Genomic DNA, 27,149 nt, shown 5'->3' with positions numbered 1-27,149 from the left:
GCTGTGTGTTGCAACACACCCTCCATCTCAGTCACTCAGCTGTCTCAAGGACCTGACCTGAATGAGATAGATGATACATTTTTTGTACCTCTGGTGTAAACCAGGTTGCTACAAAAGGCTATGTTCACTTGGTCTTGCTCCAAAATAGGATCAAGGTGCATCTGCAGTGTACACTGAAACCAGGAGCTCCAAAGCCAGAATCAAACAGAGCAACCCAGAAGTTGCCTCTCTTCTTTGGCATGGACCAATTCCCATTTTAGTTCCAAATGTAGATAAAATCTGAAAAGATTTTATCAATGGTGGATTCCTCCACCCCAAACTATTACAGTGTTTTTTAATTCTCCTTGTAGCCAGAAATTGAATCTATTACTAAGTAATAGTAATGTGGGTGGTCACAGCTCTTTGAAAAAAAGTATTTAAAAAAAAAAAGGAAGAGAAAAAAAAAAGTACCCAGACAACCAAATTGGAAATTCATTTCCCTTAAATTACCCATTAAGAAATATTATTGGATACAGCTTCTGTTAAATCACCTTAATTATATTTTATTTAAGGCAAGTTGCTACATATCACATTTTGCAGCAGATTTACTAATGACTGATGCCCTTTAGCTTTTAAGTTTTGGAGCCTGAGTGTGTTGGATCCAAAAGGCAACATCATCAGTTTTACTGGAAGCTTAGCATTATACCTGAATTGTGGGAAGCTCCTTCTCTATCGACAGAAACCTCCCTGGGAATTTGTCATACGAATGACAGTCACAACTAAAATCTGATGTATGGATATCTTAAGTAGAATTGCAAAATAATTTACATAAGACTTTCACCCTGTTGTCAGACTGGAGTCTCTGGACCACAGAGATGGATGGAGTGGCTAATGAGCATTCATAAAACGTTCTTTCTAGACCAAAGTAATACTTTCAAAAATGAATAATAATATAGTATTATTACACATCAGAAGCAGCTAGTGAGAAATGTACCACCATTTGAAGCTAATCTACTGTCTCTTCTGTTAGGCACTGGGAAGAAGAAATTGAGGCTCCCCGGGGTTGATGCTAATTGTTTCCTGTGATGAGAAGCTCCCCTTCTCCCCAAGGTGAATTTGAACTCCCCAAGGTAGCTAGAGGACTGACTCCTTAATCACATGTGTTCTTGGGCCAGAATGACCAAAAAGCTTTATTTCTCAAGGATAAAATGGTGGGATCTATCCTAGCTCTATCTGTGTCTTCACAGGATCCACATATGTCTGTCCAGTAACTAGATATCTAGTCTAAACTTTTGCCTACACAGCTGATGGAGAATAGGCTCCCCTGTTCACAAAGAGGAGGCTGAAAGGAGTAAAGAGTCCTGCCCAATGGGAGCCTTTCCACCTCCTGACCATTTCAGGGGCCTGGGTGACTCCCTTGATCCAAACAATGTCTTTTCCTCTGAAGTGTCTTCAAAACATTTGGAAAGTGGAAGGTGCCACTTCAAAGGTAATTTTTTTCTACTGCGTTTCCTCCTTTTATCCTGATCAAAACATACTGTACAGTTTTTAAGTAATCCAAACTCTTAATACCCTGAAAATAGCAAAAACGTCCCTGTTTTATAGGCCTGGTCCAACAGCTGCCAAGGCAGCTGAAGGTTGTGTTGCCTTCAGCGGGTGTTGGACAGGGTCCATAATAAACAACCTGGGAATTAGCTGAGTGAACGGATTATATTAGGGCAGCCAGACGGGCTGATGTCAGGCAAAACAACATGAGCAGGGTCTGCCAACAGGATGGGAAAGCAACTGGACAAGTGCAGTGGCCAGGCTTAGTTTAGAGTGGCACCAGTTTAATAAAAACCAAACCAGTAAAATCCCCAGAGTAGGTAGCAGCTACCCACACTCACAGTCGGCAGCTATTCCGCAGCCCCAGGGGCTGCACACTTTTCAGACCATTAGAGTAGAAAAGGAAGATCTCTGACTAATGTGCAAGCCAGCTGCCGTAGGAGTGAGCTGGCATTAGCTATATAATCCCTCATTGCTTTTTAATATCTCAAACATTTGAAAACGCAAAACTCGGCTTGCACACTTCCAGTCCAGAGTCTTTTGAAAAATAAAATAGTGACGTAACATGCAGGCAGTGACCTTCAAGAGGTAGCCACTAAGAATGTGTTTCAGTTCAAAAAATGATGCCTTTATAACTGCACATGGCTGCCAGTGCAACATATTTTTACCAAATAATAAAAAATAAAGAATAGCACAACACGCTTCATTGCATTGGTAGGAGCAAAACATCACAACCAGAAAAATCTATGTTCTCTAGGCAGAAAGGGAGAGCTAACCACATGTGGCTTGCAGTAAGGGGTTGAAATTCACAGCTGCTGTGATGCCAGGCAACATAGTCAAAATCGGTAGGATTATTTCTGAATTCAATTGTGATTAATTTGTATCATGTTCTTTGCCCTCCAGATTGTTCCTTATTAATAGGTGTGTATTAATTCCTTATTCTAGGAATCCTAACGATGGGATTTATTGTGCTCATTCTATCAACAACAGATCAAAATGCTTTTGCAGTCCAAGTACAGAAAATCCTTGAAGACATTTGAAGATCCTTATAATCACTTCATACACTGCTGCCTGCCTCTTCAGGATAGATTAGATTATAGGCAGAGTACAGTGAGCTATGAGAATGTCAGGTAACAATTACAGCAATAAATGCACAGAATGAAATAAAACTGGATCTGATTTTAGGCATTTTTCACACTTTATCACCCCTGTAGATCTTTCAAATTTCTAATAAATGATTAAATGTTAAAAATACAGCAAGCAAATAGTGAACAGCAATTGCAGTGGCAAAGTAAAAAATTGACAATACTGAGAAATGGATGTTGTAGGTATACAAAACAAAGACAAATTAAGTGTTTAATTATTAATTGCATTTCTACAATTTCTTCCTCTGATACAATGGTATTAGACATAATACACATGATAGACTTCCTATATGGGACAACATGACATACAAAAATATTAAGGTCTTAATTCTGAGGGCAATATTGTTTGGTAAAACAATGTGATGTGTTTATGGCTTGAAGAGTTGATACCATTTCAGCCAACAACTACAGAAGATCAGAAAGGAAAGCATCACTGCTGTGTGGTTGCTATGGGAAGAATGTTCACTGATTATTGTAGGAAATGTCATAGGTGCTGCTCGATAAAGTATATGCTTAGAGCTTGCTCTAATCAGGTTTAGGTGCGGAATTTTTAAGACGAGACTGAAAACAGAGCTGTTTGACAGACAACAGGCTGTGACAGTTCAGCATCTAAGAGAATAAATAAATGAAGTAGTGACTGACACCACACTGACTGACTTTCCCTGCAGTGCAGTATATTGTGTGCAGACAGGACATCAGTGCTGTTACAGCCTTCTCCTCAAACAGGGAGAACTGACTGGACAGAAAGGCAATGAACACTTCTTCTATCATGTATCTCTTGTCAGCAGTTTGCTGCTGCTCATTTACAGTTGTTACCTCAATCCGAAACCCCAGGATAAGGCAAACATATTGCCTACTTAAGAAACAGCCTTGCAGGAGCTGGGAAGCTGTAGCAGACAAGAGCATGCAGCTAACACGTTGTGTGTGAAGGCAATGCAAGCATCTAAACATATTTCCTTAAAAAAACCCCCCCTTTTTTTTTTTAATCAGGGATTCACTATAATAAGCAAATGCTAGCAACACGTTTCTAACAATGCTCTTCCTCTTCAAATTTAACACCCATCATATAAAGACAACCCTACTTTTTTTTTAATTGAGCTCAGTCTGACAAAGACAACTTAATTTTGATTTAGGCTTAAATCTAAAGGAAAGTCCACGGCTGAGAAAAACTATAATGAAAAAGGGGCACCTGTCCACAGAAGTGTTGCTCTAAAAATGGAGAATTTAGAATACTGGGTACTTTGTAGCTAACAGCATACAGAACACCTGAAAGGTGTAAAGAATCAGCTTGAAGATAAGTCCTGCTTGATATATTTCCAGTAGGGATAGCAAGGCAAATCACATCACAGACTTGGCTGCAGAGATCAACTGTGTAAAAATGAAGGCAGAAACTTTTCAGAAGAAGCAATGAAAGCTCCATTTTGTGATTTAACTGCTATTCCACAATTTAAAATTAGAAAGCACTAGATAACAAAACATGAGCTTTAGGGAATGATCTTTCAGGGGTAGAGAGATAACACTGGACAATGCAGGAAGCCTTTTACACAGCCAGTTTATACACTCCTAAAGTCACAGGATGCACACAGAGGTAATTCTGGGGCGTGGATGGAGAAAGTTTCAGTAACACATCACTTCTCCAGCATAGCTGAGACGTACTAGTACCATCTTACATGATTTAATATGGCTCTGTAATATTACAGAAAACAGGGATGAACCTCATTATTGTTTGTCTTCAGAAACTGCTGTTTCTTGTCTTCTTGCACACATGGTCTGACCTGTTTCCAAGAAATAATCCACTTATGGGGGCAATGCCGTCTTTAACATTTCTAACACATAATTTGAGGATTTCCCTGAGACTAGCAATCGTGGGATTTCAATCTCTGCCAAGCAGCTGAAGAAGTTCCTGACGACCGCTGGAATGAACCAAAGGCTGAGCCGGACAGTATCACTCTGAACCAGCGCTGCTACCTGACAGTCACAAGAACAGTGCTCCAGCATGAGTCAGTCCCCTGTGGCAATGCCTAATGACTTGTCTGCGGCAGGAGTGCTTTCTGCAGACCCTGTGGTTCTCCGCTCATCATCACCGCTGTCGTGTTTCCTCCAGAGTAACTGTTGATTGTTACTAAAACCTGGACGTGTGACAAGTGGACTCATATACACCATCTATTTCTCAAGCTGTCTACACATCTGGATACAGCAGGGATCTCACTTTCTTTCATGTCCTACCCACCAGTAGTCATCTCCTGTCACTGCAAACCAGCCTCCACCATGCAGCTTATAGGGTTCCTGCAAGATAAATTCTCCTGCTATCACTTTCTGCCTCTCCTTTCAATTACTTCTCTGCCTGTCACTGTGTGACTCCACTCTATCACAAACTCAAAAAAGGGTGGCTGCTCTGTCCCGGTTGACTAAACCTCTGGTTGACGCAACCTTGCAGCATGGCATTCCCTTACCCTGCGATAAGGCGGGGATGTCAGGGGAAGACTGCAGTGCATTTCAGAGCATGGGACTTTGGGGATGTGTCCCCAGGGCTTCCAGGCCAAAATTTTGCCCTGTTATCAACACTTCTCAGAGTTAGAGCAACTCTCTTCCTTCTTCTCTGACAGCTGCTATCATTGATTAGTAAATTTTCAGATACCAAATACCAGTTCACCAATTACAGCACATGGCAGTCTCTGCAAATTTTGCTATAATTTGTGATCTGGTGGATGCACATTTCCAGATGCATCTCTGGTTCCTCTTTGTCCACACCCTTACAGAATGGGGGAAGGTATGTGCATTTACAAAAGTCAAGGCCTTGGTGAACACATTCTGGTATAAAAGCCAAGTTTCTTTCATAAGGTTAGTTATTTTTTCAGGCTGTAATACTGCTAACTGCTGTACAAGCTTCGTAATGAGAAGTTTCAAAGCAGCAGCTGTCTCGACACATTCTCTTCCCATCTGTGTATGCCGTTTTCCTGTGGCTGGAACACCAATGTTGCCATGGCCTGATTGTGAATGTAAACCCAACACTAACTGTGGGCAATGCACTGTCTGTCAGTCTTGCAGCTCTCCAGTGACACTCTGGTGAGCAAGGCAGGAATGTGTGTTCAGTGATCTCTGCCGTGCCCCAGCACTGGGAAACTCTGTAACCGTTCTCTGAGCTCCCGACCAGCAGGTCAGGCAGAGTGCTCTTCCTTCATTTTGCTCTTGTTTTGCCCTTCTGATGTTCACAACCTCAGAGCCACCTCCAGCACTGCTCTCCACCTTTCCATTGGAAATTTCAGTGTCAGTGCAGGATCCCACTCATGGGACATAGTGCTTTTGGTTATAGCAGCAGCAGTGCTGGGAAAAATAACTTCCTGGCTTTTAGCCTTCCACAATGAAATGCAAGTGCTACCTGGTCAAGAAAAGAGATTTTTTTTATTCTTGGTCCCACAGAAAACTACCCCGCAGGCTCTTGCAAGGAGCCGCTTCTGGCCATTTCTAGTTTGTTTTCACACATTCATTTGAGTAATCAGCGTGGCAATGCTTGCCAAGAAAGGCTTTTGTTTATTTCTTTTTTAAACCAGCATCTTGAAACATATTTTTAAAAGAAAACCAAACTTATTAAAAGTCATAGAGGGACTTAGCAAAAAAACAAATACATGCAGAATAGAATTTTGAGCTTTGCTATCCTCAGTTTATCTGCTTATATTGGTAAACAGCAAAAAATGGATAAAATTCATGAGCAAGATTCATTTAAAAAATCTGACATTCTGTTATCAATATTCACAAGGAACAGCAGTAAACAGATTTGCAGTGTGGTATAACAAGTACTCAATGCTTGAAACTTATACTATGGAGTAAAACTTCTGGCTATAACTATAGCTGTCATTAAAGAACAGGAAAATAATGAAGAAATGAGGAGGAAAAAATAGAGGAAAAAGGTGTGGATGGGACCATGATTCAGTATTTATGCTTTATTTGTCAATAGAAGGAACATGGGACACATGTGCTGTCCAGTTACCCATTGATATTTCATAACCTGTTTGTCACCATAGATTTCAATCATGCAGTATTAGGCTTTTAGTCTGATTCCAGGATGCTGACATTTTCACTTGCTGCAAGTTACTGTTCTGTCTCGTGTCACTTTCCTGCTCCTCCAGTCCCCTTACCGGGGATCCTTCCCCTACAAAAGGTGACCCTAATTGCTCTTTTGACAGTACTTGTTTTGTGCTTTCCTGCTACAGCCTCCAGGAGAAACTCAAGACAAGAAATAAAAGCAAAACCTTTATAGCTAGCTCTGTGTTCTAGTTGAGGTGGGAAGTCCAAGCAGGAGCAGCTGCACAGAGTTCATGTGTTTCAAACTTGGAGGTGCTTATGGATATCGAACATCAAAAGCCCAGGCTCTTATCCCTTCAGATTTGCCCTGGCAGAGAAATGCTACAGCTGCTCCACGTTGTCTTCTGTTTCTCTTTATCATAATTCCTTTGTGTATTTTAGCAATAAGGGCTGGCGTGGGAGTGGAGGAAGGAGAAGCAGCAGAAAGACAATGCCCCTGTCAATAAATAATACATTACTATCAGGGTCTTCAGCATCAGTGGGTTAACTAGATAACAGCCTAGTGCTTATCACTTTGCTCTCAGCAATGCCCACGGTTTGAGCTGGAATTGCTTTGAGACCAGTGAGCAGTGTTTCAGTCTTGAGCAGCGAAAGGGATGATGCCCTCACACACCCTGACCTCTGCATTGGCTTCAGCATCATTGGGGCTTCCAGGGAAGGTGTCTGTTTCCAAAGCACTTCCTGTAAGGCTGAGTGTGTGATATGAAAAAAATGACTAGCCATGAGTATTTCTAGTATTGGGAGTTGGGGGAAAAGAGCACGTTATGTAGATTTGCACAGTGTGGCATGTTTTGCAGTGACTCTTCTCACATTCATAGTTGGTCACTCTTTCCATCTTGAAGCTTTGCATTTAGGACTCAGAGCTTTTCTGTGAAACTACTCCTAACTGAAACTTGGTGTACATCTGCCCATCAAACAGGAGCATCTCTGTATTTGCTCATGTAATGGACTCTGTTCACGTCCACCCATCAGATTTTGACTGTGTGGGGGCATTAATCAGGTCTGTTCTTAACCTCCTGGTAATCAGCTACTTGCTGCTGCTGCATTTAGAGCCTGACTGTCACATAGAGGAGGTGGAGGTCACTCGCCTTAGCACAAAATCTCTGCCACTTCAGACAGAGTGCACTTAAGTATCTTAAGGAATGTTTTCAGCTCAATTAAGTTATAACCTCTGTCCCCACATAGGGGTAGACAGACAGTGAAGACAGCCAGAAAAGGCACTACTGGACCTACATATAAAGCAATCAATGTTTGCAAATCCTACAGCAACCCTCCAAAGTGTAAGTGGGTGTAAACAGAGGCCCTGTGCTCTCCTGTGCACACGGTGGGGGAGTCTGGCCCTCCGGCCTTTCTCAGCACCCTGGGCTTTGTCCAGAGTGCTTTGGGAAGTGATGCAGAGGACCACCACCCTATGAGCAGTGTGAAATATGATGCCATAAATGTTGGTCAGTCATTCCCCAGGGCTGACCAGCAAAGGCTTCACCCACCCAGAACAGCTTGAAAGTAGTTTTCCCTGCTTAATGAGAAATAAGGAAATAAAAAAGAAAACAGGAACCAGACAAAAGGGGGAAAACACAGATTTGGTTAAGCCCTCTTCCCAGATTCCCAAAGGGTCTCGCAATTTAATTTAATTTAATTTAATTTAATTTCATTTCATTTCATTTCATTTCATTTCATTTCATTTTACTTCTTCACTCTTTAAGAGCTCACAACAATAAAAATCATGCCAATATTCACGTGCTTTTTGGTTCATCATCATTCATTACTGAAGAGTTGATGAACAACAGTTTACCATGGGCTTTGTAAGAAAAAAATTATTTGTTCATTAATCCTGGGTAGAATGATCTATGGTCTTTAAAATAACTAACTCTTTGTCTTGGCAGACTTCATATTACTCTTCTGGGAATTATATATATATTTACATATTTGATTTCTTCAAACTCTATAGAAATAGTTTTTTTGTGAAAGTATGTATGCCTTTGCCTAATTTCGTATGATAAAGGGCAAGAGAGACTTTGCCAACAGTACATTAGGACATCCACCCTCAAGAGGCTGGTTTTCCAGATTTTACTGCATTCAACTGTTTCGCTAAGCACAGGACATTTGCAGTATTTATAAACATGGGTGTTAAGCTAACATTGGGAGAGCTGGCAAAATCTCTTAGCCCTTTCCAGCTGGAGGTGACTTTATCTAGCAGCATCCTTTCAAAAGGATCAAGATGCAAATGATGATCATTTTCTGCAGTTATTGTGTCTTCTATTATGAAAGCAACTTGTGAATCTAAATTATCTTTGTTTAACAGTCCCTTTCTGGACCACATTTCTTATAATGCTCAAGGTCACATTTTTCAAGTGCTCAGCACCCACAATTAAACTCGGGCTTCTCAAAGAAACATATTTTCCATTCGGGCACCTATGTAACAGGCAGCTTCACAAAAAGCACCTGTACCCAGTAAACTGAGACCTCCCAGAAAATAACACCATGTATTTTGGTACCTAACGAGGGTCTGAGTGCTTTAGAAAAGCCGTCCTTCCTACACACCTGCGTCACTGCAATTTGTCTTTATCCTGATACTCACATCTACAGCCACGTCAAACTCGGTTTATTCTCCTTTCTTCTGAAGTGCTTCTGTCCTTTGTGTAAGGCACTCACCGGTAGTAACATAATCTTCCCCAATGCACCCAAGTGCACCAGCCATCGAACTCATCTAGCAGCAACTTTATCAAGTTTCTAATCTGTCCTACATCTTGTTCAGTCCTTTTATGTAACCATATATGCAATACCTTGGTGGAGGGTAGTGGAAACTAAAGCAGAAGCTACTGTTGCACAAAGTAACATGAGAAGCTGATGTGAATTCATGATCTTGATTTTTTTATCTTTGTAAATAAATAGCATGTGACTCCCAAAGAGTGACATTTGTGCTTACTGTACCCTTAAAAAAATTGTTAACAGATGGTCTTCTATCCCACAGCAGAGACTTGGTGTTGACAGATAAAATGAAAGCATGATATTGGAAAAAACAGAGCCATTAACTGGCGAACTAGATATTTTTAAAGATACTCTTATGATGGGGAAAGGAATGATGGTGGAGGTTCCTACCTACAGAGTAACTGTGAGTTTTTGTTCCATATTGAAGAAATGTAGTGGAACTTTCTCCAGGAAAGTGGGCAACAGGAGAGTGGGAGTGGGATGTTCTGGCAGCCAGGACCAGAATTTTGTGAAGGAGATGGAAACAAGATGCACTAAGATAATGTCAGAGTTTACAAGTTCATAAATATGAAGGTCCATGCCAGGGATGATTTGTCCAGCACTTAGCACTGTCAAGTGTGCCTGAACACAAGGGACCTAATTTAAGAGGTGATATGGATGGCTAAAGGAATTTTGTGGGAGCTGTAGGAATTTTTTAAAGCAGTTTTCAAAGAAGTTTTTAAAATATAGATAAAGTGTTAAGTTTGTCTTTGTGCATGTCTTATTTCTCAGAATTTTGCCATCCTTGAACTTTCAAGATGGGTCTGTGAATTACTGGCCCTGAAAGACCAGCACTGGATGAATGTTTTTTCAGTAGAACCTATTTTCATCAGGTAATACAGTTTAGCTGAAATCAAAATGTTTTGTGGAAATGTGTCACACTGAGGAAAACAAATTCTGGGAAAATGTCAGAATTTATCATTTCAACTTTATCTTTTCCTTTTAACAAAGCAAAAACTTTCAGTGTGACTTTATCTTTTTATTAATTTTGTTTTGGCATTTATAATAGATGTTAATTTTAGCATTACAGTGGTTTTGACATTATTGAGAAAACAATTCATTGCCAATGAAATTAAATAACTCGGTGTTTCCAGATAATTTTTAACTTCTATCCCACTGGGAAATTTTGATGTTTTGTTCCAATTTGCAGTGAACATAAATATAAATGTCAAAATTTCCTTTGGAATGGGAATTTCAGATTCTAACCAGCTCTAATCAACAACAAAACCATCTGCTTTGTATTAATGACTTAGGGCAGTATGTAACACTGTAGAACAGGGTGATATTCTAGTGTTCGGCATTGCTCGCGGAAGTCAATGACATATGGCCAGTTTATAGCTCCTAGTTGTCTAGGGAAGTTTGAGGCTAGGCACTTTTATTTTATTCTTCATGATGTCTTGCCAAATTCATGGAATTCATCATTCAAACCCAAGATTTTTCTGCGAATGTATGAGAAAACATCCTCCCAGTGACATATGGCACAGCCTACAGTCCCTACATCTGAAGGGAACTCATAATTCCCAAATTACAGTGCAGTAAGCTACTTTCATTTTACAAAGGTTTTAAACTGATAATTTAAATAAAATATTTTCTCCATGATAAATCCCTTTGTTTGAACATTATTAGGAAGATAAATCTATTTGTTTTCAAAAGATAACTTCATCCAGATGAGTCATAATTTGAATTTTATTTGAGAAGTCATATTGACATGGACTTCAGCACTAACAAAATAAAGTAACATTTTGATTCTAGTTTAAGACAATGTCTTTATTATTTTTCCTAAAAGCTCTTCTCTGTCTTCACAGATATATTCTTCATGCTGCAGGTAAGGTACAGGAAAACCATATAATTGCCCCCAAGCTGGTCCAGAAATCCAGTCTGCTTGCTAAGGTCAGCCATGAACCCCAGTTCAGGGACTTTGCTGTGCCCTCTGAAAAGTTTCCTGTGGAGAAGAATGCAGTTACCTTTGGTGATGACAGTATCTCCTTTTTTTCCTAACAATCTGATGATTACTCAAGCCACCTTAGGGTACCTGCTTCTCCCCACTCTATGTGGGCAGCTGACCTGGGAGGGCTGGATCTCAGGCTGTACAACAGGCATTAAATGTGGAGATGCTGCTTTCTGTTCCTTCTGAGAACCATTTGTGTACTAATCTGATGGGAAACTTAGCTTGGATATGATCTATAAGGTTACTGGAAGAAGATTTTGATTTGTATTCATTTTGAAAGTCAGAATGACATCCAGTCTTGACAGCCTGCCGTGAAAAACACAGACCCATGTCTTACCCGACTGCTATTTTATGCATAACACAGTGTGCTGCCTGATTTTAGAAATTACTCAACAGAAATGAATTTGGGAGTTTGAACAACATGGTAAAGGTCGATAAGCAAACTCCCTTAAGCGGCATAGAAAAACATTTTACAAATTAAGTGCAAAAATAATTTGCTGTGCTTCTCTGTCCATCTCTCACACACACATATAAACAAATGACTGTATAATCTTTATGTTACTATTACTTGTTATCAATAAGCAAAACCGTAGCAGTTATCAATATTAAGTGTAGGTAGTAGCCACTCACATGAAAAATACTGTTTTACAGAGGAACCTTTGTAAAGGCATCTATCATATAGTCATAATACAGACTGTAGTAAAAAAAGAAATTTTTTGAAAGAAGTCAATAAAAATTATTTACATGTTCATAACATTACACAAACTGCAGGAGAAATACTGCATAAAAGCTAGAACTGAAACTAGACTGAAAAATCTGAATTATGGGTTTGAAAACATTTCTGCCATCACTGAAAATTTTCTGTAAATTCAACTAAGACAAATGCCTTCACAAATGAATGGGTTAACAGCATTTCTGTCTTCACTATTAACATCCTCTGAGGAAGTAAACAAAGTACATCAGATAAGTGTTTTCAGACAAATTAATTCTATTTTCTCATGTGTACAACAAACAATTTGTATTACTGCTGTAGAAAAGTAGAAGTGGCAGAACCAGAAAACTTCTTTCCAAAGTTTAACTTTAGGAAAACCAGATTTTATCCAACATGGAATAAAATGCCACTTTTTACTGCTTCTTAGTCACTGTAAATAAATAGAAATGTTAATTCTATTGCATTTTTAGGCCAGTTTACTTTTGCCTCTTTGCTGTTCTCAAGATGTCAGCTTCTCTGAGATTTCTTGTATGTAACTTCTAGTGCCTCTCCCTATTTTTCACTTCCTAGGACTTTTATTTATTGTGTTATTGTATAAAACTTCGTTTTTTCTTTGATGTTTTCTTTCTCTTTTTCCTTCTCTCTTACTTTTCAGTACTATTTCTTAGCTGCCTAGAACAAACACCATCTTTCTTACTTTTTCTATTATCTTTGAAAAAGTCTGTCATATAATTAAATTTTTTGCTATTTCCTCTGTATTTCTGTTCCCACTATTAGCATCTCCAAGTGTTGGTGTTTCCCACACCATACGCTGTGTTGAAGTAGTATCCTAAAAATGAAATGTATTATGACCAAAGCAGCAGAGTTTAGAAACCTTGGAAGGAGACCGTCTATAGCTTAATCGCTGTGTCTCTCTAAATCATCCAAAAGAAGTAAGTAGGGAAGACTTATTCTGTATCTAATTCCTAGCAAATTATTACCATTTCATCCACCATGTTTTCACCTGTCTGCTTTTGTTTTAATTGTAGAGTACCAGTGCTGCTGTTATTAAGAGCAGTTTCTGAACTCTGAACACTAACGTTTGATTAGAAATTCAGATTTTGAGGATCTGATTCCTTTTCCTGGGAAACAATACTTTTCAGACATGGAAAGAAGTGAAAACATATGTGAGTGTGTGAGAAGCTGACTCTAATCAGAATTTTTTGCCTGTGGCTAATGGAAGATTCACCAGTTACATGATGGCAAATATTTCAGATCCATTCAGTGACATATGCTCTTATGTAATCATAAACTCACAGACAGAGATCTCTATCTCTGTCATTATTTATTCCAGTTTCTTTTCTTGCTCTGTATGTCCCTCATGCTTCATTCTTTCTACAGTAACCTTAACCTCTTGCACTAGCAGTATCACGCCTTATAAAAATAAAGGCCTTGTACTTGAAATGTCTCCCCCTCACTGCTTGTTACATAGAGCTTTTAAGATGTCCTTAAAATATCTTTGGCTGACAATTGTCTCTTCCACATCATCTCCACCAGTAAGTTCTGGCTCAACCTACTCCCTGGACACTCCATGCTTCCTCTCACTTCATGCATCAAGTATTTCCTAATTCTCTCCTCTGCTACTGATGTTATGAAAACCAGTGAAGCTCCGCTGCTTAGAAACAGGATGAACACTGAAGAATCAGCTCACTGTTTGTAAAGTGCCATATAAAATCACCATATAAATCACTTATTGAATAATAAAAGCATATCCTGTTCCACCAAACATGTTCTCATATCTTAATGTTCTAATGAATTCACTGGAAAGTCACTTAAATTAGTGAGCAACAGGATCCTCCTGTGAATTGCCAAAGGAATCCTCCAAGAAAGATTAAGAAATTGATAACTATGCAAATGATATATATATAACTTCTGATTTCCTACTTGCTTTTTCTTTATTAAAAGAAGGATTTTCTCCATGAGGCTTACTGTTTTTTAATGAATGTTCTGGGAAAGGGAGCCATTCATGAAGAAAGACTATATATTTCATTGCAAGGTGCTCTAAAATCTATCACTCATTTAAATTAAAATAAGGATGTTTTCACATTAGTCTCCACAGGATGATAAAACAGTCACTTATCAACAGTTTACCACCCAGCATTTGGTAAGATTCATTTGATCTCAATCTAAATGAAAGATGTAGCTATCATCATATCATGAACACGGTTCAAACCCACACATCGTTCATTCATTTGTGATCAGATGGGAACTGGTTTCAGTGATCTCATACTGATTTGTGAAACCTCCTATCACTACATCTTGTCATTCCTCTGATTTTTAAAAGGTTGGCAGTAAAGTTGGCTTTGGAGTTGGTTTTCAGGCACTCAAATGAAAAAAAAAAAAAAAAAAGAAAGAAAAAAAGAAAAACCCACACAACAACTTTGGGAGAAAGCCAGAATTTTCTTGGAAGTTTCCTTGATGAAGGAGTAGGAGTGGGGTAGAGCAATATCCTTGATTTTGGCAACAAATCTTTCTTCTGGCAACTTCATTAAAAAGCCATTCCACTTTATGAGTTATCAGCAAAGAGCTGGCATTTCTGAGTGTGACTGATGGTCCTCCCTGTGCTGATAAAGTTAGAAACATCAATAATTCTTAGATTAATTGCTTAGAGAATTTCCAAGAGGCAAACATTTCCTTATTTTTAGACCCTTGTTTTCTGCTGTAGTCAAAGCAGTAGAGGCCAAAGTTCAGCTACATGTACTTCACTTAAACCATGGGATCCCTGTAATCTGAGTGCACAGAAACAAGTGTGCATCAGTGCTATGTGGGCAGGGGTGTCCTATGGTGACCCCCCAATTCCCAGTCCCTGAAAAAATCCTGATTTATCTCACAGAGACCTGGAAGCAGTCTTCTTGCCCATGTATCTCTATATCCTTCCAAAGGAGCCTGGGAGATGGACATACTAGGGCCTCTAACAGGGACTACTGGGTGCCAGGATCATGAGTGCATGGAGGACAATCCATGCGCCATGATGCTGGCTCAACCATAATGAAGTTTTCCATGTGGCTAGCGAGTGGCAAAAAACCTGTATTGGCCAAAAGGTGAGGATCCACACCAGCAGCGACAGGGCCTGCTGGAGTCCTGGCACAACAGTTGTTATAGCCACCTCAAGCACAAAATTGAAATTTGGGAAGCTGCTGTGAAATGATGCAAGTTTCATTACTTACGTTTTCCCTGTTGCTTATACAAGAAAAAAAAAGGTCTTTCTGAACAAGTTTTGTGTAGCCTTCTCCACCCACTACTTAATATGCATCTGGAAATCCAATAATGGGTTTGTTTTCTGACTGAAGGTCTATATTAGTGCTCCTGAAAGGCCCCACATGCTGTCCCTTAGCAGGGTACCAGCAGGTCGTCCTCAACGGTACAAATCTTTTGTGTTCTCACTCCCCTTTGCACATGATATTGACAGAAAAGGATAAATACTGCTGAACTAGGTGAGAATGGTTACAAACCACTGCTAAGAAGCTCTATTTGTGAAGAAAGATCTTCACAAATCTCTTATCTGACCACCGAATGAGGTAAAAATAAATGGACTCTCACAGGTACCTTAGTGGGTCAGACAAAGCAGTGAGCCCCAAGGTAAACACAGGAGAGAAACAGGTTGTCTGTAAATTAATCATTGTTAATGCACTACAAACATGACAGAAAAGGATAATTAGCATGTTTGAAGCAGAGAGGGATATTAGTGGAGGGGGAGGTGGTCGTTAACAGGGCGATAGGCAGTTGTCACCTGAAAAGCAACAGATTAGCAAAAGTGTGGTGAGAGGTATTGCAGCAGGTCACAAACTGGCAAACCTAAGACTCTGGTCTGTATTAGACACCTCAAGCTCATTTCAAAGATTTTAAACAGACCTCCTCTTCAGGATCAGGACTGTGAGACCAGTATTAGAGTGACCATTTTACAAAAGAACATTTTCCTCATCATGATTATATATCTCTGTATTTCTCAGTCGTCCATGTGAACTCATTCTAACTTGCAGACCTTATGCAGTTTCATCTTCTTAATTTTAAAGGAGGCAGATGATGCATTAAAAGATCTGTATCATATCTGGGGACAAACATGCCCCAGATTTTGAAGACCTCGGACAGCTTTGGCAAGGCCTGATGTCATCTGATGATTCTTGGTTCTTGTGACAATTGACTTCTGCTGATTAACTGGGTGAGGTTGGAGGCTACTTGAAAACAAGTGGGAGATCTCAGGAAAAAACTTATTTCCAGGTGTGACCTCACTCCAGCCCAGGCTGTACTTCTTTAATGGTTTCTCCATGTAGATTCCAGCCTGTAACACTCATCAATATATGCCAAAGGTACATTCTGCTTTTTCACAGTATATAAACTAATCTAATAAAAATATTATCTCCCTTACAAGTCTCTTAGTCTCTTAAACCATCATGGTGACAACACCTGTTTCACACTACATGGGCAGGTGTATCCTTGCACACATGTATTCACTTGTCTAATTTGTGACTGATGTCAATAAAGTATAGCATGAAGAAATGGAGAGGGCAACTCCTGAATGCTGTAACAGGTCTGAACACAGACACCTCACAGTCAAGCAGATGCTCAGTTTTGCCAACATCTTATCAGCCAGGAGGTTCGAGTTGTTCATCTATGCACACATGCAGGGGATTGTTTTCCTTCTGGCCCAACGTAGAAGGTAGAACTGGACTGCCTAGCCCAAACGCATAGCAACAACTTGAGGACCTATCGCCAAATGCCCTCTGCACCAGGCAGCATGTGGGGCCTTACACTGAGCAGAGCATGTGCTGTCCAGCTCCCCTTGGAATCATGAGCACGGGCATCCTATTTTACACATTTCATCTAGAATCTAATTTTGCTCTTTATTAAATAAACCAGTCATTTTAGGCACAGCTTTAAAGTGGGTCCAAAGTAAACAAGGATGCTCACAAAGATTAGACAGTTCAGGGTTATCATGAAATTATTTGTTCTTCAGAGTATGTGTGAGATGCTCAGAGAAAGTAACCTCTGTGTGTAGTAACTGGACTGGAGAAATTATGAAAGGAGCTACATTTTGAAGAATAAAAAAATCCTACATTTGACAGAGGTTTGACAGAATGCTAAGATGATTTCTTCTATCATTCTGAGTCATTCTATATATATATCCTGAATTACCAACATGCTAATGGTCACAGAGGTGAAAGAGCAGTTTGCTTAAATTTGTATAATTGTACTGTATTACATATACACACATTATACACAAAGCACAGACTGTTTTTTCCAATACTGTTGCCAGATCTGACACCCAAATTTAAGCAAAGCAAATAATTGATGCAAAGAGGGACAAAAATATCATCATTGAACAGTATGTTGTTTCCTAAAAAATGCAACACATGAACTTTGAAAGCAGCCTCAAACAAAAAAGCATTATTGTGTTGATTTTTTTCTGCAGAAGTCTGTCTCAGCAGATTACCACTCTTGTCTCCATTGAATGGCCACTTGGGAAATCACATTTCTCATCTGGGAGTTCTGCAGCTCTTATATGTTCCAAACTCATTTATTTACAAAGCTAGCTGTTAACAAAAGAATATTTAATTAAAATTTGACTGAAAAATGCCTAGAATATCTCATTCACAGAGGAAACTATGGCTCCTCGATGAGATGATCTTCTAGAAACACACTGAGACCCTACTGAAAGGTGCATTGTAATCACCACAGAACAAAGATGTCTGGATGCATCTTATTATTTCTGAGAAAGACACATAGATCGGACTGTTTGAAATAGGAAGCTCTCCAGATATTTCTTGAGATATTCACAGATGCATACTCAAGTAAATGGGCAAAGTTGCACTTAATGGGACATTAATGCGGGTAAGTCCCCTTGTACGGGCATACACAGAAAGACTCAAACTATTCGGGGTGGAGAGTTGTGGTGTGATGCAAGGGAGGTTCCACTGATTTGCAAGTAAAGACTCTCTCTACATTTGAGGAAGCACTGAATAAAAGGCTCAGTGGTGCACAGCTTTTGAATTATAAGTAAATTCCCCCTCTCCAAAGCGATCTTCCTCATTCACAAAGAGATCCCACTCTTGAATTTCTTCAACTAGTTTCCAAGGGGTGTCACAAAAACAAAGCATAAATGAAAGGCACATCTCACTGCATTAATATATATGCTCTAATTATGTGAAAATAGGTGCAAGCTAGAAGAGTTGAGAGATGAAAGCACAGATCACCCAAATTTCAACTTTTCCAAATATTTGACTTTGAAAATTCACCTTTATCTTTTCATGTAATACATGTATATGTACATGTATGAATTATGTGTATATATATACTATATATGTATATATACATGGTGCATATGTATATATATATAACATTAGCCTAAATAATATAGAATGATGGACACACTTCTCAAGAGAAGGAAACAAGAGACTCCCTGATTAGGTTATCAGATGGTAGATTAGTACAAACCAGACTGGGAAGCAGGCTGCAGAGGTGGGATGCCAGATTTAACTGTGATTGCCTTGAAGAGAGAACCAAATGGATCCTTCAGATCTGCTAGACGGGACAGATCTGAGGTCAGTCACCAGAGCTGCTTTGCACAGAACTGAGTGCACCTTCACATGACCTTGGCACTGCAGGTCTGTCGAGCTGCCGTAGTGAGAGATGTGATCAGACATGCACTGAGTGAGAAGCAGATATTGGAAACTGAGCACTTGTTTCTCTTCCGTGACTGCAAACTAAAAACGTGCCTTAAGTAAGGGATTGCCTAAAAATGTGCTGCCCACTGAATGGACCCTCTCCTGCTTCCTCTCCTGCTCCAGGGAGATTATGTTTCTGATCTATGAAGGTAACAGATAATTTCTATCCTACACCAACTCAGCCAGGCTAGGTAGCATTGTATTAAGCTTTCACCAAGTTATTTAGGGTTAAGTCCATAGCTTTATACTACTGTTGTAGAAAGAATCAGGTCCTAAAGCCCAAAGCTCAAGCCCTCTGTCAGCTGGACTCACTGCCACCAGGGAAATGACACTACCTCTGAGAAACAGGTGAATGGGAAAAATGAGAGTTTTAGATAGTGGATAGTGCACTGTAGGCGTGAAATAACGCGAGGGGACACATTTAATTACATAGACTACATAGACAAAAGCAGCTTCTACAGCAATAAAATGGATTGCAACTTAGCAAAATAACTGCATAGCCAAAAATAAAGGCAAAAAGATGACAGCCAACCTTCGTATGGTCAAAGGAGAAGGGACTGTTGGGCAGCCAGCCTGCGCCCTGCCACAGCTGAGAGGCACGTCCGTCATCAGTCAGCTATCCCCCTGCCCGCCCAGGGCAGCTGTGTGGTGGAGATGCTGTAAGCACTACTTAGTAGCAGGGATTGTGAGAAGCTGCTATACGCTGACCACACGTCTCACTGTGGGACTTTCTGCAGCCATTGACCCTGACCTAAACTGCTCCCTTTAGCATTTCTGTTTCCATTTGGGGTTTCAGTGAGAATCCCATGCTGGATATCCCTCTATAGCCTGCACTCTGCTTTTGAGGGAAAGACAGCACTGTCCTTTGCCCTGTTTGCAAAATCTTTAAATCAGTGTTCATCAGCATAATTGCTGCTGAGATTATAGTTGGCTTAGTACATGAATTGCTTCAAGTTAGCAGCAGCACTAGCTAGAGCAAACTCCAACACAAAGAGGAGCCAGGCAACAACAACAAAGCAACGAAATCTCGTAACTCATCAAAAAGGTGATACCTAGCAGCTCCAAGTCAAGAAAATACTAAAGAGGGAGTTAAACAACATTGGACTAGAGCAACTGTCTTTAGAAGGGATTGGGAGAGCAGTCTGAATATGCAGATCTGAATTCACATCTTGGGAGCTACTTCTCCAGGGCATTCACCTTCCCAACACTTCAGTCCATCAAGGAAGCCTTTGGTGAAGAGCTCAGACACGGAGCAACAAGACACAGATCCAGATAAGTTTAGACACTGAAAGTAAGAACAAGATGAGAAGCAGGGTTCTTCCATCCAAATGTGCTCAAGCCAACCAACCAAAAGTCCCTGCTCAGCAGCCATTTGTCCCTGGAAGTGTGCAGACATCAGAAGTTGCCTTTTTATCACATTTCTCAGCATAAACCAAGTTACATACTGGTCTCAGTAGGACTCAGCGTCTACCTCATACTTGATCTTTCTTATGATCCAGAAACTACTTGTTTCTTTGGCCTGAGAGAGTCTAGTGCGGAGGTGTGCACAGGGAGATGGCAAGGCTCTCATGACATGCTGGCATCACCACTATTTATAGACAAAATGTTGAACACAGGCAACCTTATATTTGATTTTCTCTGTCCAGAAAGCTTTAATGAACAGATCTTCTATACTGTGACACATGTGGTAATGTTGTCTAAGTAAAGAGGAACAGACCAAGGACAGTCCATCAGGGACCTAGGGGACTGCATGCACTGCAGTCCTGTTGACTGAGCAATCTCCTGGGTAACTATTTTCTCTCTTCACAAATCAGAAGTGCCACAATGTGGTGGAGAAGAAGCTTCTTGCAAGGTCTCGTGTTTTAATAAATCCCAGAGGTTTGTCTGCACAGTGGGGATGCTGAAGTGTGCCTATGTTGTCAACACCTAGGTGGCTTACCAGGAGCTTCTGCATGGCCCATACAGGCGTGATGTACAACTACACAGAGAGAGGGGCCCTGGCTCAACAGTGCTTCTTTGGGTGGAAACCAGAGGGTTTGAAGGACATGCTCAGTCCTTTGGGGTCACCAGTGGCCAGGAGAAGGATTGGAAACTCCTTGCCTATTTTCTACAGCATGGTTTTCACCTACCTCTGACTGCTGCTAATACCAGTCTAATATTCAGTCTTTAAGATGTAAAGAAACTGGTTTCCTCACATCTACTTAGAAGGTGTAGGCAAAGTGCATGCTAGCATATATTAATTAACTTCTGCTCTTTTTCTCTAGGAAAACTATAAACAATAAAAATGGATTTTTTTTTACTGAAGACTCCTAAAATGTCAGCTGTACCTTAGTGAATGGAACAAAAAGAAAGTAATTAAACATCTGCCAGAAAATAGCCAGAAAATTCTGAAGGTTGTGGCCATGGTAACAGACACTAGCTTAGGAAAAAGGAAATATCTGTAGTTATAATTCAACATAAAGATTGCTCATCTCCTTCCCAGAGCTGGAAGTTTACAATCAAAGCCTTGATGTGTGTGCTGGTCGCTCTGTTGATTTCTTCCTATGCATGTGGCACAGTTATTATGAGGAACTACCATTTATAAGAACATGGTGTGGCGCAAGTGCTACATTCACTCTTATTTGAAGGAAGAAAAACTGTTCTTTTTTGGCAGTGGGCTGGAGCAATTGCTGGTGAAAGCTTTTGTGGAAAATTACAATGTAGCATGATGGAAGTGGGCCAGATCTTCCCCTAACATGCAGCTGTCTCTCTCCCTTAGATCAATGAAGCAATAGCTGCTTACACCAGAGTGAAGCCCAGCAGCTACAAGCAGTATTTCTGGAGGATCTTGAAGAATCGAGTCTGGAGACCTCCTTGGCTCAGCCAAGGGAGAACTGACAGCAACTGATGAGACTCCTCAAAAACACTCACCCCCATCAAACCCTGCTCACTGCCCGACTGCCTTCAGTGTCTCCTTTAACTCCCTCCTGGGGGACACGGCTGGAATAGTCCACTCCACCAGGCAATGCAGCTCCTTGAGCACATGCAAGTGGAGAAGGTGGTGGTCATTAATCAAACAAATCCCAACAAAATAAAAATCACAGCAGAGAGGGGCAGTACAAGCTGAGACAGAGGTTGTGAGGGATAATATAGATATGCTGTGCACAGAGCTGATTGTCAGCTCCAAGAGCTGTACAGGATGTCAGAAACCACTTGCACCAAAAGCCAGCAGTGAAGGGCTTTTCTGAACGCAATATTTTACGCACCTGTGTGACAGCTTGTTCAAACAGGAGCTTGTAAGAAGTGTGCATATTGGCCAAAGAATCCAGGCAAAAGCTTTTTTCCACCCAGCTGCCTAATATCAGTCTTGGTTCATACGAGAATTGAAAACACTCTTTGAAATGTGCAGATGGTGAAACGCCTAGAAGATCTGGAAATAAGCAGGAAAAGGAAGACCTGGGGAACTGGTCCTGGTGAACCCTACTGAAACCACCAACTGGTATTTTTGAAGGTGTCCTGAAAACCTTGTCTGAGGTTCACATCTAGAACTGGGGTGAACCGCAGCTGCTGGCTGGAGGTCAGTTGTGAAGCTGGTGCAAGTAAATAGGTTGCAGTAGCTTTCTGTATGGACAGGGCAGGAGTGCCTGAAAACATTATATTTCTTATGTGATTTCCTTTTGAAGCACTCAAACAGTGCAAACAGCACTAATTTATTTGGATTTTGGTAATATAGAACTAATGCATATTTTTTCCCAGGGGGTTCCAAGCTAACAAGATGACACCATCACCTTATTGCAGATGCTTTTAGCATACCGTTTGGAGCATCGTACATTTGGGCCTTCATAAAGGAAAACAACATAACCAACACAAGGATTTCTTTTAGTCCTGATCAATTATTTAAAATGATGTTAAACTAGCACATACTGAGCACATTGCTAGAGCCTGCAATGTAAATACTGCCTTTTCAAATACAAAGACAACCAAATGCTTGGGAAAGTCTGGTGTAGCTTGCAAACTCCCCTAGCACGTCCAAGAGAAATAAAGCTACTGCCACCAACATTACATGGGCTTCATGCCTGTGGTTTCTAACAATGCCATCCTTGCAGCGTGGCCAGATGAAAAATTTAATTCAGTTAAGTTGCATAAGAAACTTTGGTCCCACTAGCAATGCAAGGCAGCTCAATCACGAGTGAAAATCAATGACCTGTTAAAACCTGTGATGCCTTAGGGGGTGGGGACCACAATACACCTGACTGCCTCTTTGCACAGCTGCCCCATGCACACAAAGCCACCTCTTTCCCTAGGTCTTGGCTACACCATAGTAGAGCCATTCCTGTCTCTGAGGCTGCAGAGATGGACAAGTTCAGTGGTTGCTCTGCTGAAGTCCAGCTTGAAATGCCCAGCTCTTGGGGTTTCCTTATGGGTTGCAATATCTATCCCTAAATTGCTGCCACAGGAGGCCTGTGGGTATTGAGCAATCCCCAGACACTATCCGACCTTGTGCAATGCCCAGTGTGTTCAGCCATTCCTCAGCCCAAAACATGTACAAAGCTTCAAGGTGTCTGCCCAGCACGCTGTACCACAGGCTGCTCTCTCCCTTCTCTGGTGCCACTTCTTGCGGCTGACCTGCAAGAGCCTGTGGGAAGCAGAACTTCCTGTTCCACCAGTACTCAGAAGCTACCCTTGTTTCCAGACCAGTAAGACTTCCAGAGCCTGGGCTGGCAGTGCTTGTGGCTATCCGAAACTCATGGGGAGAGGAAGGTGGTCAGGAACTGCTGCAGAAGTGGGGAGGGAGGAGGCAAGAGGAGGCAGGTCTTCTGCTGATGCAGAACAGCACTCCTTCTTATTTTGCTTGAAAGGCTTCTCCAAGTCCTGCTCCATACGACCTTTCACGTGAGCTGCAAAGAGTGACAGTGGATGCTGGTGCCCAGGAGGGGAATTTTAGTGCTGTTCTATTTCCTTCCCTGGAAGATTTGCTTTTGGAGGAGGAGGTCAGAGGTGCAGAGCAGCTACCTGAGGGAGGGCTTTCTTGCCTGCTGCTCTGAAGCATTGGAAATTGAGTGGTGTGGAGTGTGCCATGAAGCCTCACTTCACTGGAGCTTTTATCTTTTAAAATTAGGTTATCAAATTTATTGCTACAGTCACTTAATCTCAGAGTGCATTATCCGTACACATGATGGACTGGAATATGAACTAACTCTGTCAATAAAGTGACTGTCTGCATCTCGATTGCCAGATACAAGGAATTCAGTCTTCCCTTTGAGATGCTAAGCAGCTGCAGGCTGGTACAGTCCTCTCCCTATGCTTTTGGTTCGGATGCTTCCTACATCCAAGTTTTCTCAGCAACAGATGATGCTCCAGGAGGGGAGGAGAGGGGGAGAATTCTGGCTTCAGGCACCTGGCTGCACACTGTGACCCTGCACTAGCCAGTGCAGTGCCTTGGGGACTGCTGCTCCCAGGGACATCTCCGACTGATACCACAAGCTCTGTATGTGCTAGGGATCCAGCTGCCTGGCTCTGCTCAACTTCAGCCCATGTCCTATTGACAAGAGAGGCAGAGACCAGCAAAAGTGTTCCCTCTGCTGGGTTCAGATCAGTAGGGAGCTGCCTTGGTGGAAGGGGTCCTCCACTGGAAATTCATAGCCAGAGCACCCAGTGTTGCCTGAACAGAGCAAGGGCACTGGGCTGGTTCAAAGCATGTGTGCAGGTACACGCTAAATGCTTTGAATCTAGAGACAATCTTTACTAAGTTACATTCTTCGACAGCAGCTCAGGAGGCAACTGTTTTAATATCAAACTCTCCACATTACTTACCTACAGAAAACAGGGGGCATGTAACTCCAGATTCAGAAACCTAAATTTAGCTGTCTCATACAAGCTATGGAAAGCTAGTCAATACCATCTCTGGAGTCTAGAGAGTGACCGAGCAAACTCCAAGTTCATGGGTTGATTTCAGGCAGAAACAGACATACTGGAGGCTAGTTTCACAAAACTGCTTGAGGAGAACACGGTCTCAGTTTGCTCAACATCCAATGTCAGATTGAATTATATCATTTGTTGTTGTGGAGTTCCTTTATTTTATCAAAAAGAGCTGGAAAATGCAACCTCATGACAAATTAAAGCCTTTTCTGCCCGATTGCTCAGCAGACAAATCCTCAAATCAATTGTTCTTAGAGCTGCAGCCAGGATAACTGTTCACCATGTGAGTAAGACAAAGTCTGGAGTGTAATGGGGGGATCTGGTCCTTGGCTTACAATATCTCAGATGTAGGCACATGATGAAGGCTTGTCAGCCAGCCCTCAATATACAAAAGTAAAAGCTAATTCTTCAGGTCAGAGAATGCTCTGATAAAAAAAAGCTAAGTTATAATGCAGGGAACAAGCTTAACTAGACTGATTTGATATTTCTGGAGGCTTTTTCCACTTCTTTTTAAAGGAAGAATTATACAGTTCTAATTTATACAACACATTCAGAAGAACTAGTTTTAACATTAAGAGATATCCAAAATCTGAACTGTTCAAGTGAAGGAGGGCAAGGACTGCTTTTCCTGTCATCAAAAGGGCAACCAAAGATTCAGTAATTTCTCCTCTCTTGCTTTATTTGAGCCTAAAAGAGAAGTAGCTCTGTTCTTTGGTTTGTGGGATGTCACCATCAACTCCTCCAAGTCTCTAAACCCTTTGGCACAAAGAAGAAAAGAAGACAGTTGGATCTTTGTGAGGAATCGCAGGGAGATGCTGGGGGAGAAGTCTTGCAGTCTTAATTGAAGAACTAGCAGGAATGTTGTTTTAGGACTACAAGATATTTATAGTCTCACCCATTTTGAATGTAAAGGGTACAAATATCATTTTTGCTATTCCTCTGCAGGCCAAGATCTGAGGAACACAGGCCAGAGCACAAAAGAATTTTCACCCCATTCCAAATTCCCATAAAAAAGTGTACTAAGCCTGAATAATGAGTTTAGTCATTTGAATCATGAATTTGGCTTCATAACCCACTGGGAGACTGAAGCAGAGCAAAACACGTCTGCTAACACCCCGACTTGAGCACCACAATTGGCAAGTCTGCTGAAGAGAGATATCAGACTGAAGTTGTAGAAATGTTAGAGGTTAGAACTGAAGTTTCTTGGCAGAACTGACCTTATATGGAAACCCTGTAGAAAGTCTGCCTGCACTGGCTTTCAAACCAGCACATAAGCTTTCATTTCTAATAGATATATAAATGCGTATAGAAATGTTAATTCAAAACTACTTTGTTAAAATCAAAGTAAATCATTCCTGCTGGGGGATGTGCTGGACAGAGTCAGACAGATGTTTCCTCTTTAAGGATCATGGATTGAAATGAAAGGGGAAATCTCAGGTGGAAGGTGGTTGCAATAGGGTTCTTCAAAGATGAGTCTTGGGATGGATCTTGTTTAACATTTTCATTAATAACCATGATGCATAATCTCAAAGCAGTGCAGTTGCTGATGACACCAAGATGAGAGGCACTGTCAGCAGGACAACCAGGCTACCACACAAGAAGAATGGGATGATTTTAGCACTGGAATAATGCAATGGGATGAAATTCCATATTACAAAGTGCAGTTTCTGAGGGACCAGTAGGCAGAATTAATGTTTTTAACTAGAAATGATGGAGTGGGAGGAAGAGCTAAGATCTTACATAGCCATAAGATAACTGGAAAACACCAATATGATGTGACCTGCAGGAGACAAATGACGCTTCCTAATGAACCTGTTGAAACTGATCTGGTGAGTCCAGGGAGGGGGAAGTACCTATGCTACTAATGAAAACACAGCAGATTGTACCAGGGTTTGGAGGTACGAGGGCTCACCTAGATTACTGTAGTATATGGCCAGGAAAGCATGTTCAGGAAAAGGGATTTTGGCCCACAGTGGCTGCAGAGCAGGGCTGTTAAGCCAAATAAGGGAATGGAAAGCCTGTGCTCTCAGAGGAGACCAGAGGCACTCGGCTGTTTAGCCTAGCTAAAGAAAGGCCAAGAGGGGATATGGTTGTAGTCTATAAATACATCAGAGGGGGTAAACACTAAGGAAGGAGAAAAGCTATTTAAACTTAAGGACAATGCTGGCACAAGAACAAATGGGTATAAACTAGCCATGAATAAATTTTGGCTTGGAATGAGAAGCAAATCTCTAACCACTGGAGCAGTAAAGTCTGTGGAACAGTCTTCTCCGAAGATCACAAGACAAATGTCTTAGCTCATGTGAAAATGAGGTTTGAAAAATCCATAAATAGGGTCTATATGATGTAGATACCTGCAGTGGACTAGATGGGTCAGGAGGTCCCCTCCT

General features: G+C 41.0%; 1 protein-coding gene across 2 annotated transcripts in view; it reads right to left on the bottom strand.

Annotated features, from left to right (window-relative positions):
- NCALD (neurocalcin delta) overlaps positions 1-27,149 on the bottom strand; it is a 58,705-nt gene that overhangs the window by 17,703 nt on the left and 13,853 nt on the right. The gene's annotated exons all lie outside the window — the stretch shown is intronic.

Source organism: Strix aluco, chromosome 1 (assembly GCF_031877795.1).
Source record: "Strix aluco isolate bStrAlu1 chromosome 1, bStrAlu1.hap1, whole genome shotgun sequence".
Lineage (NCBI taxonomy): Eukaryota > Metazoa > Chordata > Aves > Strigiformes > Strigidae > Strix > Strix aluco.
Note: the sequence above shows the minus strand (reverse complement) of the source record. Positions and strands in the feature narration are given on the sequence as shown.